We start from the raw sequence: 11,847 nt of genomic DNA on the forward strand, positions 1-11,847 counted from the left end.
ACTAATTGATAATTAAACATTTTATAAGAATTCACTTAATTTTTTTCTGCCACTGAATAATAAAGGTAATTCCAAGGATCCAAAAAACAATGCATAAAATCATCTATAATGAAAAAAACATTAAAAAAAAAATAAAATTTTTTTTTAAGATTACCCTACACATTTTTCCCATCACACATTGTACAACTAATGTAATCCAGGAAACCACTAGTATTCCTTCACTGGGGGGAGTTACCAATGGTAATTGGGCTTTGACATACTTTTCATTCCAAATATGATATTTGATACAAAGGCATTACAAGGATTTGTACAGTAGTTGTTAGTTATTATGCAGTATTCAAAAGGTTATCATAATCACGTTACGTCTCAGTCTTTAAAGGGACAGTCTACTCCATAATTTTTATTGTTTAAAAAAAGATAGATAATCCCTTTATTACCCATTCCCCAGTTTTGCATAACCAACACAGTTATAATAATACACTTTTTACCTCTGTGATTACCTTGTATCAAAGTCTCTGCATACTGCCCTATTATCTCAGTTCTTTTGACAGACTTGCATTTTAACCAAAAGAAGTAGTTTTCCAGCCTCCAGTTAGATTTTAAAAAGACCTTTATTAATTTCTTACAGGGTCCATCATATCAACCAACAACGTTTCAAACCTATGCCAGGTTCTTAATCATGTCTCAAATGTGCCCCAGGAAGGAGAAAAAGAAGGTGCTGTCTTTCACCATTTGCATTTTAACTAATCAGTGCTGACTCATAAATAACTCCACGGGAATGAGCACAGTGTTATCTATATAGCACACATGAACTAGCGCTGTCTACTAAGAAACACTGTCGAAATGCACTGAGATAAAAGGTGGCCTTCAGAGGCTTAGAAATTAGCATATGAGCCTACCTAGGTTTAGCTTTCAACAAAGAATACCAAGAGAACAAAGCTAGTTTGATGATAAAAGTAAATTGGAAAGTTGATTAAAATTGCATGCCTTATCTAAATCATGAAAGTTTAATTTTGACTTGACTGTCCCTTTAAAGCTGAACATTCAGTTGCTGGAAACAAAAAATGCTAAAAATATAATTAATTTGTAAAAATAACTGAAGTTGAATAGCTAGACCTAACAGGAGAGGAATACCGCTGTTCCTGTGCCCTAGCAAGAACATATAGCCCTAGGTTATTGTTGTTCATCAGGTATTTGTGCATTATAGTATTCACCTTGCATGAGTTTGTGGTTATACATTTTATTGACTTGCTTTATTTATGGTGCCATCAGAACACTAGGGGCCAAATTATGAGTGGATTACATTACGTAAATGTGCGCTGGTATTACAAGTGCAGTGCAATGCAAACACAACGTCACAAGAGCCACTTGTAATGGCTGGTTATTTAACATGCTCCCGTAAAAAGGCAAATTTGCTCTTTACGGGCGCAAGTTAAAATAGCGCTCCACTTGTAATCTAGACCACTAGACTGAAAAAGTCTAGTGGTCTATATTTAGTTGGCTTTGTATTGTGAACCAAGAAATAATTTAAGGTTTAACTGAATTACGGCAATGAGACCTGCAATTATACGAGTTGTACCTACCTTTAGATTCGAATATGCTAGATTACAAGTGGAGCATTATTTAATGCTCCCGCTTGAGCGGTAACTGCGCTAGAAGTGAGCTTTTTGCAGTTGTCGGGTTGCGCTCATATTCTGAGTTGAAAGTAAACTGTTTTCAGTTGTGTGCTAACCCAATGAGCACAAAAAGCCTTATTTAGAATATTGCGTGCATGTTCAAAGGAGCAAAAGTGGGAAAAAAACAACACCCAACTCGCACGCAAACCCGATTGCATATTCTCATATGCGCTAACCCGACATGAAAATATGAATCTTTCACATACATAACATTTTTAGCCATAGAATGAACACTTAGATGGAATATGTTGCTTACAGAGCAATCTTCCATTAAATTTCATCAAGGATTAATCTACACAGATGTTCTGGTCAAGGGTGTAATTTTCTGCAAACGATTCAGACAGGTGTTTTATCAGGGGCAGTATCTTGTATAGCCTGAGATGCAAAGGGTCATTTCTAGGGGGGGAATTTGGCATTATCAGTAAAACGCAGAAAACACAGCAGTTGTTCATATCTATCCCTCTTCATAAAAATAGGAAAAATAGGGGTAACCAGTATGGGGTGATGGTGCCAGTAGGAATATATATACCCATTACCAATTTCAGAGGCCAAAACAATTTCCTATCTCATCTGTTAGGTCAGTGGGGTGCTAGGTGTTTGTTTGTTTTTTTAACCAGGTGAGAGTTTGGATTAGCCTACAGATACTGAATGGCATATGAATTTGTTTAAGTACCTACTGTATATTCTCAAACATGTTGTTGGTCAGAAACAGGTTTAAATAATTTATTGGCTCACAATCTGAAATGCTGGTTGTAATGTCAGGAGTTATGGGGGTATTTAAGGGCCTTTGGAGGTACCCAATTTTGATCTGAGTTTGTTGGACATTCTGAGCGCCTCCTTTAAGATGTTGGTATCCTGAGAGCACCATCACTAAAAGCCTCACATAGGGGAGCTATGTCAGATGCTTGTAGAATGTCACTGTCGGATACAACAAATGCATCATTATCTGAATCACATGCGAGAATGGTGTTAACCTCTTCTGTGGAATAGTAACATGTCATGATGCACTGATCACAGTATAAAAAGCTGTGGTCAGATCTAAACAGCGCTAAAAGGGTTATCTTTTTTTTTATAGTAAACTAACAGTAAAAAAAGAAAAATGAATAGATCAGGTTGATCAGACAGAATGCAGTAATCACAAACTTCAGAAAAGGGTTAAAAATGTCAAATTTGTTAAAAAAGACAAAAAGGGTCAACCCAAAAGAACCGAACAGTACTATTTTACTGATCAGAGTAATAGCAGCACTAAGATTGACCAGCACATGAAGGGTTCATTTGTTTTACCACTTAAAGTTTTTTTTTTTAAATATTAAAACTGAATGAAAACTTTGTGTGACACTTTGGGGTCGATTTATCAACCTCTTCAGCAGGCTTTTGCCATATTTAACAAGCAGCGGTCATCAGACCGCTGCTTCCCTACCCTTTCGCCACCTCTTAGGTGGTGAATTTCAATCTCCCCAGTCTCGTCTGACTGGGGAGATTGACAGCTCCTGCCCGTGTGTGATTGGCTGTGCGTGAGCAGGGGGGCGGCATTAGACACGCAATAGAGGGAGAGGGGTAAAATAACTAGATTTGGCTCCAAGAATGACGCATTACGCAAAAGAAAGTTAACATTTTTGGCGTAAAACCAACACCAGAAAATGACACAACTCGCGACATAACAAACGCAATTTTGCTCCAATACAACTAGTGTCAACAAAGACGCAGGACATGAGAAATTTGCGCCAAAAAATTTTGCAACAAGAATGATGCAATAAAAACAGCGAAAAAAATTGAAATACAAGTCAAATGTAGAAAAAGACTGAACCCCAGGTAAGAAAAAAGTTTAAATAAACTTCCCAACAGGATTCCTATACTGAAACTGTTTAGACTGCAAAGGGAAATATACATAGACCTGACTCATGGCAAATATAAGTAAAATACATATATTTAAAACTTTATATTAATACATAAAGTGCCAAACCATAGCTGAGAGTGTCTTAAATAATGAAAACATACTTACCGATAGACACCCATCCACATATAGCAGATAGCCAAACCACTACTGAAAACTAAGAGCAGAGGTAATGGTATATAGGAGTATATCGTCAATCTGAAAAGGGAGGTAGGAGATGAATCCCTACGACCGATAACAAAGAACCCTTGCAAAGATTTCCCGTGAGAGAAACCATAAAATCAATAGGCGATACTCTCTTCACATCCCTCTGACAAACATTGTACTCAGAGGAATTGGGCTTCAGAATGCTTAGAAGCGCTTATCATAGAAGAAATCATAAAAAACAAGCACAAACTTACTTCACCACCTACATAGGAGGCAATGTTTGTAAAACTTGTTGTGGGTGTGGTGGGAGGTGTATTTATAGGCATTTGAGGTTTGGGAAACTTTGCCCCCTCCTGGTAGGAATGTATATCCCATATGTCACTAGCTCATGGACTCTTGAAAATTACATGAAAGGAATAGTGCTTGTGTGCAATGCTGAATTCCGACAGCGGAATTCAGCCGGCCAGAGGCAAGCCGCAGAGGCCAGGGGCGCGTATGTTCATGTGTGCCATATAGATAATATTGTGCTCACTCTCGTGGAGTTATTTATGAGTCAGCACTGATTGGCTAAAATGCATGTCTGCCAAAAGCTCTAAGATAAGGAGGCAGTCTGCAGAGGCTTAGATACAAGGTAATCACTGACATAAAATTGGCTGTGTGCAGGCAGGGGGCAGGATTGCACGCGAGCACAAAATAGCACTCGTGTGCAATGCTGAATTCCGCCAGAGGCAAGCTGCAGCGTACAGGGGCGCGTATGTAGCACTGATCTCTTTGCCTCTCTCACCTCAAATCACACTGATAAAGAGAGAGGCACAGGCAGTAGTGACAGCCAATGATCATTAGCTTTCAGATTGTATCAGTGACTGGTTGTCACTACAATCCAACACTCCGATTGGCTCCTGGAGGACTGCCCGAGTTGCCAGTCAAGCTCCAGTGTCGGATCCAACATTGTAAGTATAACAGGGGTCCATAGAAGTTAGGATGTTCCATGCCGTCCTAATGTCATTAAAGCCCAGTGTTTTTAGGTTGGCATGAAACGTCCTAGCAGTGATAAGGGGTTAAAGAATAATTTATTTTTATTGAAAGCTTAGGATTACTTTAAAAGGACATAAAAACAGAATTTATGCTTACCTGATAAATTACTTTCTCCAACGGTGTGTCCGGTCCACGCCGTCATCCTTACTTGTGGGAATATCTCTTCCCCAACAGGAAATGGCAAAGAGTCCCAGCAAAGCTGGCCATATAGTCCCTCCTAGGCTATGCCCACCCCAGTCATTCGACCGACGGACAGGAGGAAAAAATAGGAGAAACCATAGGGTGCGGTGGTGACTGTAGTTAGAGAAAATAATTCATTAAACCTGATTAAAAAACCAGGGCGGGCCGTGGACCGGACACACCGTTGGAGAAAGTAATTTATCAGGTAAGCATAAATTCTGTTTTCTCCAACATTGGTGTGTCCGGTCCACGGCGTCATCCTTACTTGTGGGAAACAATACCAAAGCTTTAGGACACGGATGAAGGGAGGGAGAAAATCAGGTTACCTAAACGGAAGGCACCACGGCTTGCAAAACCTTTCTCCCAAAAATAGCCTCAGAAGAAGCAAAAGTATCAAATTTGTAAAATTTGGCAAAAGTGTGCAGTGAAGACCAAGTCGCTGCCTTACATATCTGATCAACAGAAGCCTCGTTCTTGAAGGCCCATGTGGAAGCCACAGCCCTAGTGGAGTGAGCTGTGATTCTTTCAGGAGGCTGCCGTCCGGCAGTCTCGTAAGCCAATCGGATGATGCTTTTAAGCCAAAAGGAAAGAGAGGTAGAAGTCACTTTTTGACCTCTCCTTTTACCAGAATAGACGACAAACAGAGAAGATGTTTGTCTGAAATCTTTTGTAGCTTCTAAATAGAATTTTAGAGCAGGGACTACGTCCAAATTGTGTAACAAACGTTCCTTCTTTGAAACTGGATTCGGACACAAAGAAGGTACAACTATCTCCTGGTTAATGATCTTGTTAGAAACAACCTTTGGAAGAAAACCAGGCTTAGTAAGCAAAACCACCTTATCTGCATGGAACACCAGATAGGGCGGAGAACACTGCAGAGCAGATAACTCTGAAACTCTTCTAGCAGAAGAAATAGCAACCAAAAACAAAACTTTCCAAGATAACAACTTAATATCTATGGAATGTAGAGGTTCAAACGGAACCCCTTGAAGAACTGAAAGAACTAGATTTAAACTCCAGGGAGGAGTCAAAGGTCTGTAAACAGGCTTGATCCTAACCAGAGCCTGAACAAATGCTTGAACATCTGGCACAGCTGCCAGTCGTTTGTGTAGTAAGACAGATAAGGCAGAAATCTGTCCCTTTAGAGAACTTGCAGATAATCCTTTATCCAAACCTTCTTGTAGAAAAGAAAGGATCTTAGGAATCTTTATCTTATTCCATGGGAAACCCTTGGATTCACACCAGCAGATATATCTTTTCCATATTTTATGGTAAATTTTTCTAGTTACCGGTTTTCTGGCTTGAACCAGAGTATCTATCACAGAATCTGAAAACCCACGCTTTGATAGAATCAAGCGTTCAATCTCCAAGCCGTCAGCTGGAGGGAAACCAGATTTGGATGTTCGAATGGACCCTGAACAAGAAGGTCCTGTCTCAAAGGTAGCTTCCATGGTGGAGCCGATGACATATTCATCAGGTCTGCATACCAAGTCCTGCGTGGCCACGCAGGAGCTATCAAGATCACCGAGGTCCTCTCCTGCTTGATCCTGGCTACCAGCCTGGGAATGAGAGGAAACGGTGGAAACACATAAGCTAGGTTGAAAGTCCAAGGCGCTACTAGTGCATCCACTAGAGTCGCCTTGGGATCCCTGGATCTGGACCAGTAGCAAGGAACCTTGAAGTTCTGACGAGACGCCATCAGATCCATGTCTGGAATGCCCCATAATTGGGTCAACTGGGCAAATATCTCCGGGTGGAGTTCCCACTCCCCCGGATGGAAAGTCTGACGACTCAGATAATCCGCCTCCCAGTTTTCTACTCCTGGGATGTGGATCGCAGATAGGTGGCAGGAGTGATCCTCCGCCCATTGTATTATTTTGGTCACTTCTTTCATCGCCAGGGAACTCCTTGTTCCCCCCTGATGATTGATATAAGCAACAGTCGTCATGTTGTCTGATTGGAATCTTATGAATCTGGCCTTTGCTAGCTGAGGCCAAGCCCTGAGAGCATTGAAAATCGCTCTTAGTTCCAGAATGTTTATCGGGAGAAGAGACTCTTCCCGAGACCATAGTCCCTGAGCTTTCAGGGATTCCCAGACCGCGCCCCAGCCCACTAGACTGGCGTCGGTCGTGACGATGACCCACTCTGGTCTGCAGAAGCTCATCCCCTGGGATAGGTGGTCCAGGGTTAGCCACCAACGGAGTGAATCTCTGGTCTTCTGATCTACTTGAATCACTGGAGACAAGTCTGTATAGTCCCCATTCCACTGTTTCAGCATGCACAGTTGTAATGGTCTTAGATGAATTCGCGCAAAAGGAACTATGTCCATTGCTGCAACCATCAACCCTACTACTTCCATGCACTGAGCTATGGAAGGACGTGGAACCGAATGAAGAACTTGACAAGCGCTTAGAAGTTTTGACTTTCTGACATCTGTCAGAAAAATCCTCATTTCTAAAGAATCTATTATTGTTACCAAGAAGGGAACTCTTGTCGACGGAGACAGAGAACTTTTTTCTATGTTCACCTTCCATCCGTGAGATCTGAGAAAGGCCAGAACGATGTCTGTATGAGCCTTTGCCTTTGAAAGGGACGACGCTTGTATTAGAATGTCGTCCAAGTATGGTACTACTGCAATGCCCCTCGGTCTTAGAACCGCTAGAAGGGACCCGAGTACCTTTGTGAAAATCCTTGGAGCAGTGGCTAACCCGAATGGGAGGGCCACAAACTGGTAATGTTTGTCCAGAAAGGCGAACCTTAGGAACTGATGATGTTCTTTGTGGATAGGAATATGTAGGTACGCATCCTTTAGATCCACGGTAGTCATAAATTGACCTTCCTGGATTGTAGGTAGAATCGTTCGAATGGTTTCCATTTTGAACGATGGTACTCTGAGAAATTTGTTTAGAATTTTTAAATCCAGAATTGGTCTGAAGGTTCCCTCCTTTTTGGGAACTACAAACAGATTTGAGTAAAATCCCATTCCTTGTTCCGCCATTGGAACTGGGTGTATCACTCCCATCTTTAACAGGTCTTCTACACAATGTAAGAATGCCTGTCTCTTTATTTGGTTTGAGGATAAATGAGATATGTGAAACCTTCCCCTTGGGGGTAGTTCCTTGAATTCCAGAAGATAACCCTGAGAAACTATTTCTAGCGTCCAGGGATCCTGAACATCTCTTGCACAAGCCTGAGCAAAGAGAGAGAGTCTGCCCCCCACTAGATCCGGTCCCGGATCGGGGGCTACTCCTTCATGCTGTTTTGTTAGCAGCAGCAGGTTTCTTGGCTTGCTTACCCTTGTTCCAGCCTTGCATCGGTTTCCAGGCTGGTTTGGTCTGTGAAGCATTACCCTCTTGCTTAACCCCTTAAGGACCAGCGACGTACCCTGTATGTCACTGGCCTATTTTTGGGACTTGATTGCTTTATAGCGCGGTCTTGCCACCAGCATTGAGACTGTTCTATTCCACAAAGCCTGCTGAAGGGAGGGCATTAATAGCGTGTTCTTGCTAGATTTCTGCTATTATGTCCTGAAAAAACCCTTAATGACCAGTGACATACAGGGTACATTGTGGTCATTAAGGGGTTAAAGGATGCAGAATTAGAGGCCGGTCCGTTCCTGAAATTACGAAAGGAACAAAAATTAGACTTATTCTTGGCTTTGAAAGGCCTATCTTGTGGGAGGGCGTGGCCCTTTCCCCCAGTGATGTCTGAGATAATCTCTTTCAATTCTGGCCCAAAGAGAGTTTTACCCTTGAAGGGGATATTAAGCAATTTTGTCTTGGATGATACATCCGCTGACCAAGACTTTAGCCAAAGCGCTCTGCGCGCCACAATTGCAACCCCTGAATTTTTCGCCGCTAATCTAGCTAATTGCAAAGCGGCATCTAAAATAAAAGAATTAGCCAACTTAAGTGCGTGAACTCTGTCCATAACCTCCTCATATGGAGTCTCTCTACTGAGCGACTTTTCTAGTTCCTCGAACCAGAACCACGCTGCTGTAGTGACAGGAACAATGCACAAAATGGGTTGCAGAAGGTAACCTTGCTGTACAAAAATCTTTTTAAGCAAACCCTCCAATTTTTTATCCATAGGATCTTTGAAAGCACAATTATCCTCGATAGGAATAGTAGTGCGCTTGTTTAGAGTACAAACTGCCCCCTCGACCTTAGGGACTGTCTGCCATAAGTCCTTTCTGGGGTCGACCATAGGAAATAATTTCTTAAATATAGGAGGGGGGACAAAAGGTATGCCGGGCTTCTCCCACTCCTTATTCACTATGTCCGCCACCCGCTTGGGTATAGGAAAAGCGTCTGGGTGCACCGGAACCTCTAGGAACTTGTCCATCTTGCATAATTTTTCTGGAATGACCAGGTTGTCACAATCATCCAGAGTAGATAACACCTCCTTAAGCAGTGCGCGGAGATGCTCTAATTTAAATTTAAATGTCACAACATCAGGTTCAGCCTGTTGAGAAATTTTTCCTGAATCTGAAATTTCCCCATCTGACAAAACCTCCCTCATGGCCCCTTCAGATTGGTGTGAGGGTATGACAGAGCAATTATCATCAGCGCCCTCTTGCTCTTCAGTGTTTAAAACAGAGCAATCGCGCTTTCTCTGATATGTAGGCATTTTGGATAAAATATTTGCTATGGAGTTATCCATTACTGCAGTCAATTGTTGCATAGTAATAAGCATTGGCGCGCTAGAAGTAATAGGGGCCTCCTGCGTGGGCAAAACTGGTATAGACACAGAAGGAGATGATGTAGAACCATGTCTACTCCCTTCATCTGATGAATCATCTTGGGCAACTTCATTATCTGTGGCAGTACTGTCCTTACTTTGTTTGGACGCTATGGCACAATTATCACACAATTTTGAAGGGGGAGACACATTGGCTTTCATAAATATAGAACATAGCTTATCTGAAGGTACAGACATGTTAAACAGGCTTAAACTTGTCAATAAAGCACAAAAACCGTTTTAAAACAAAACCGTTACTGTCTCTTTAAATTTTAAACAGAGCACACTTTATTACTGAATATGTGAAAAAATATGAAGGAATTGTTCAAAATTTACCAAATTTTCACCACAGTGTCTTAAAGCATTCAAAGTATTGCACACCAATTTCCAGAGCTTTAACCCTTAAAATAAAGAAACCGGAGCCGGTTACAGTTTTAACCCCTCTACAGTCCCAGCTACAGCCTTTGCTGCGACTTTACCAAACCCAGGGGGGAATACGATACCAAATGAAGCCTTCTAGGAACTTTTCCAACCACTTTCAGAACCTCACACATGCATCTGCATGTCTTGCTCTCAAAAGTAACTACGCAGTAATGGCGCGAAAATGAGGCTCAGCCTACAACTGGGAAGGCCCTTCCTGACTGGAAAAGGTGTCTAACACAGTGCCTGACGTTAAAAAACGTTCCCCAAGTTTATAAGTGTGAATTACCAGCATAAACATGTATAAAATGCCCAAATAAAGCAATCGATTTTGCCCATAAAAGTGTCTACCAGTTTTATAGCCCATATTAAGCCCTTTATTCTGTTTGAGACTAAGAAAATGGCTTACCGGTCCCCATGAGGGGAAATGACAGCCTTCCAGCATTACACAGTCTTGTTAGAAATATGGCTAGTCATACCTTAAGCAGAAAAGTCTGCCAACTGTTCCCCCCCAACTGAAGTTATCTCATCTCAACAGTCCTATGTGGGAACAGAAACCGATTTTAGTTACTGCTGCTAAAATCATACTCCTCTCACAAACAGAACTCTTCATCCTTTTCTGTTTCAGAGTAAATAGTACATACCAGCACTATTTTAAAATAACAAACTCTTGATAGTAGAATAAAAAAACTACAACTAAACACCACATACTCTTAACCATCTCCGTGGAGATGTTGCCTGTGCAACGGCAAAGAGAATGACTGGGGTGGGCGGAGCCTAGGAGGGACTATATGGCCAGCTTTGCTGGGACTCTTTGCCATTTCCTGTTGGGGAAGAAATATTCCCACAAGTAAGGATGACGCCGTGGACCGGACACACCAATGTTGGAGAAATAAGAATTAAGATAGAACATGCAGTTTTAAACAACTTTCCAATTTACTTCTATTAGCATATTTTCTTCATTCTCTTGGTGTCCTTTGTTGAAGGAGCAGCAATGTACTACTGGGTGCTAGCTGAACACATTGGGTAAACTAATCCCATAATGCATTGCTACTACTGAGCCTACCTAGTTATACTTTTCAAAAAAAGGATACCAAGAAAACAAAGTAAATTAGAAAGTTGTTTAAAATCGCATGTTCTATCTGAAAGAAATTTTTGGGGTTTTATGTCCATTTAAGTAAAGTAGAAACTGCTTTGTCTGGAAAACGTTTAGGTTGAGAAACAAAGATTCATTAACCAAGTCAGTGAAAGCCTTTTAAAGACTCGGTAAAGAAATAGACCCAAAGACAGGAGACATAAAACTGATAAAGACAATAATTCTGTCCCACAATAATTCTGTCTCACTAGATGAAAGAGCGGGAATGTTTCTGCTCGGCCTAGCTGATTTTTTTTATCACTCATGAGAACAGAGAAATTGGAACTAGTCTCCATGGAATGATTGTATCGATGACAGATCTCGGCTTTGGGAACAATGCCTGGCAATTTGACCTTCTCCCTTGTTTTCATTGGACCTTTTTCAGGATACATAATTTCTGGGAAAGTGTCCAGAAAAACATCCCTGAAAGAAGACACTTGGATGAACCTTCTTGTGATTCTGAAAATGTATTGGAGTCCAATGACTTGGAAAAGTGAATTGTACAAAAACAAAATGCTTAATCTTACTGTATATCTCCTATGTGCTTACCATTGGTGGATGATGTGAGCAACCATAGTCTTGTGTCAAATGAGTGAACGTGAACATTGAAATTCAAACCT

Source organism: Bombina bombina, chromosome 7 (genome assembly GCF_027579735.1).
Source record: "Bombina bombina isolate aBomBom1 chromosome 7, aBomBom1.pri, whole genome shotgun sequence".
Lineage (NCBI taxonomy): Eukaryota > Metazoa > Chordata > Amphibia > Anura > Bombinatoridae > Bombina > Bombina bombina.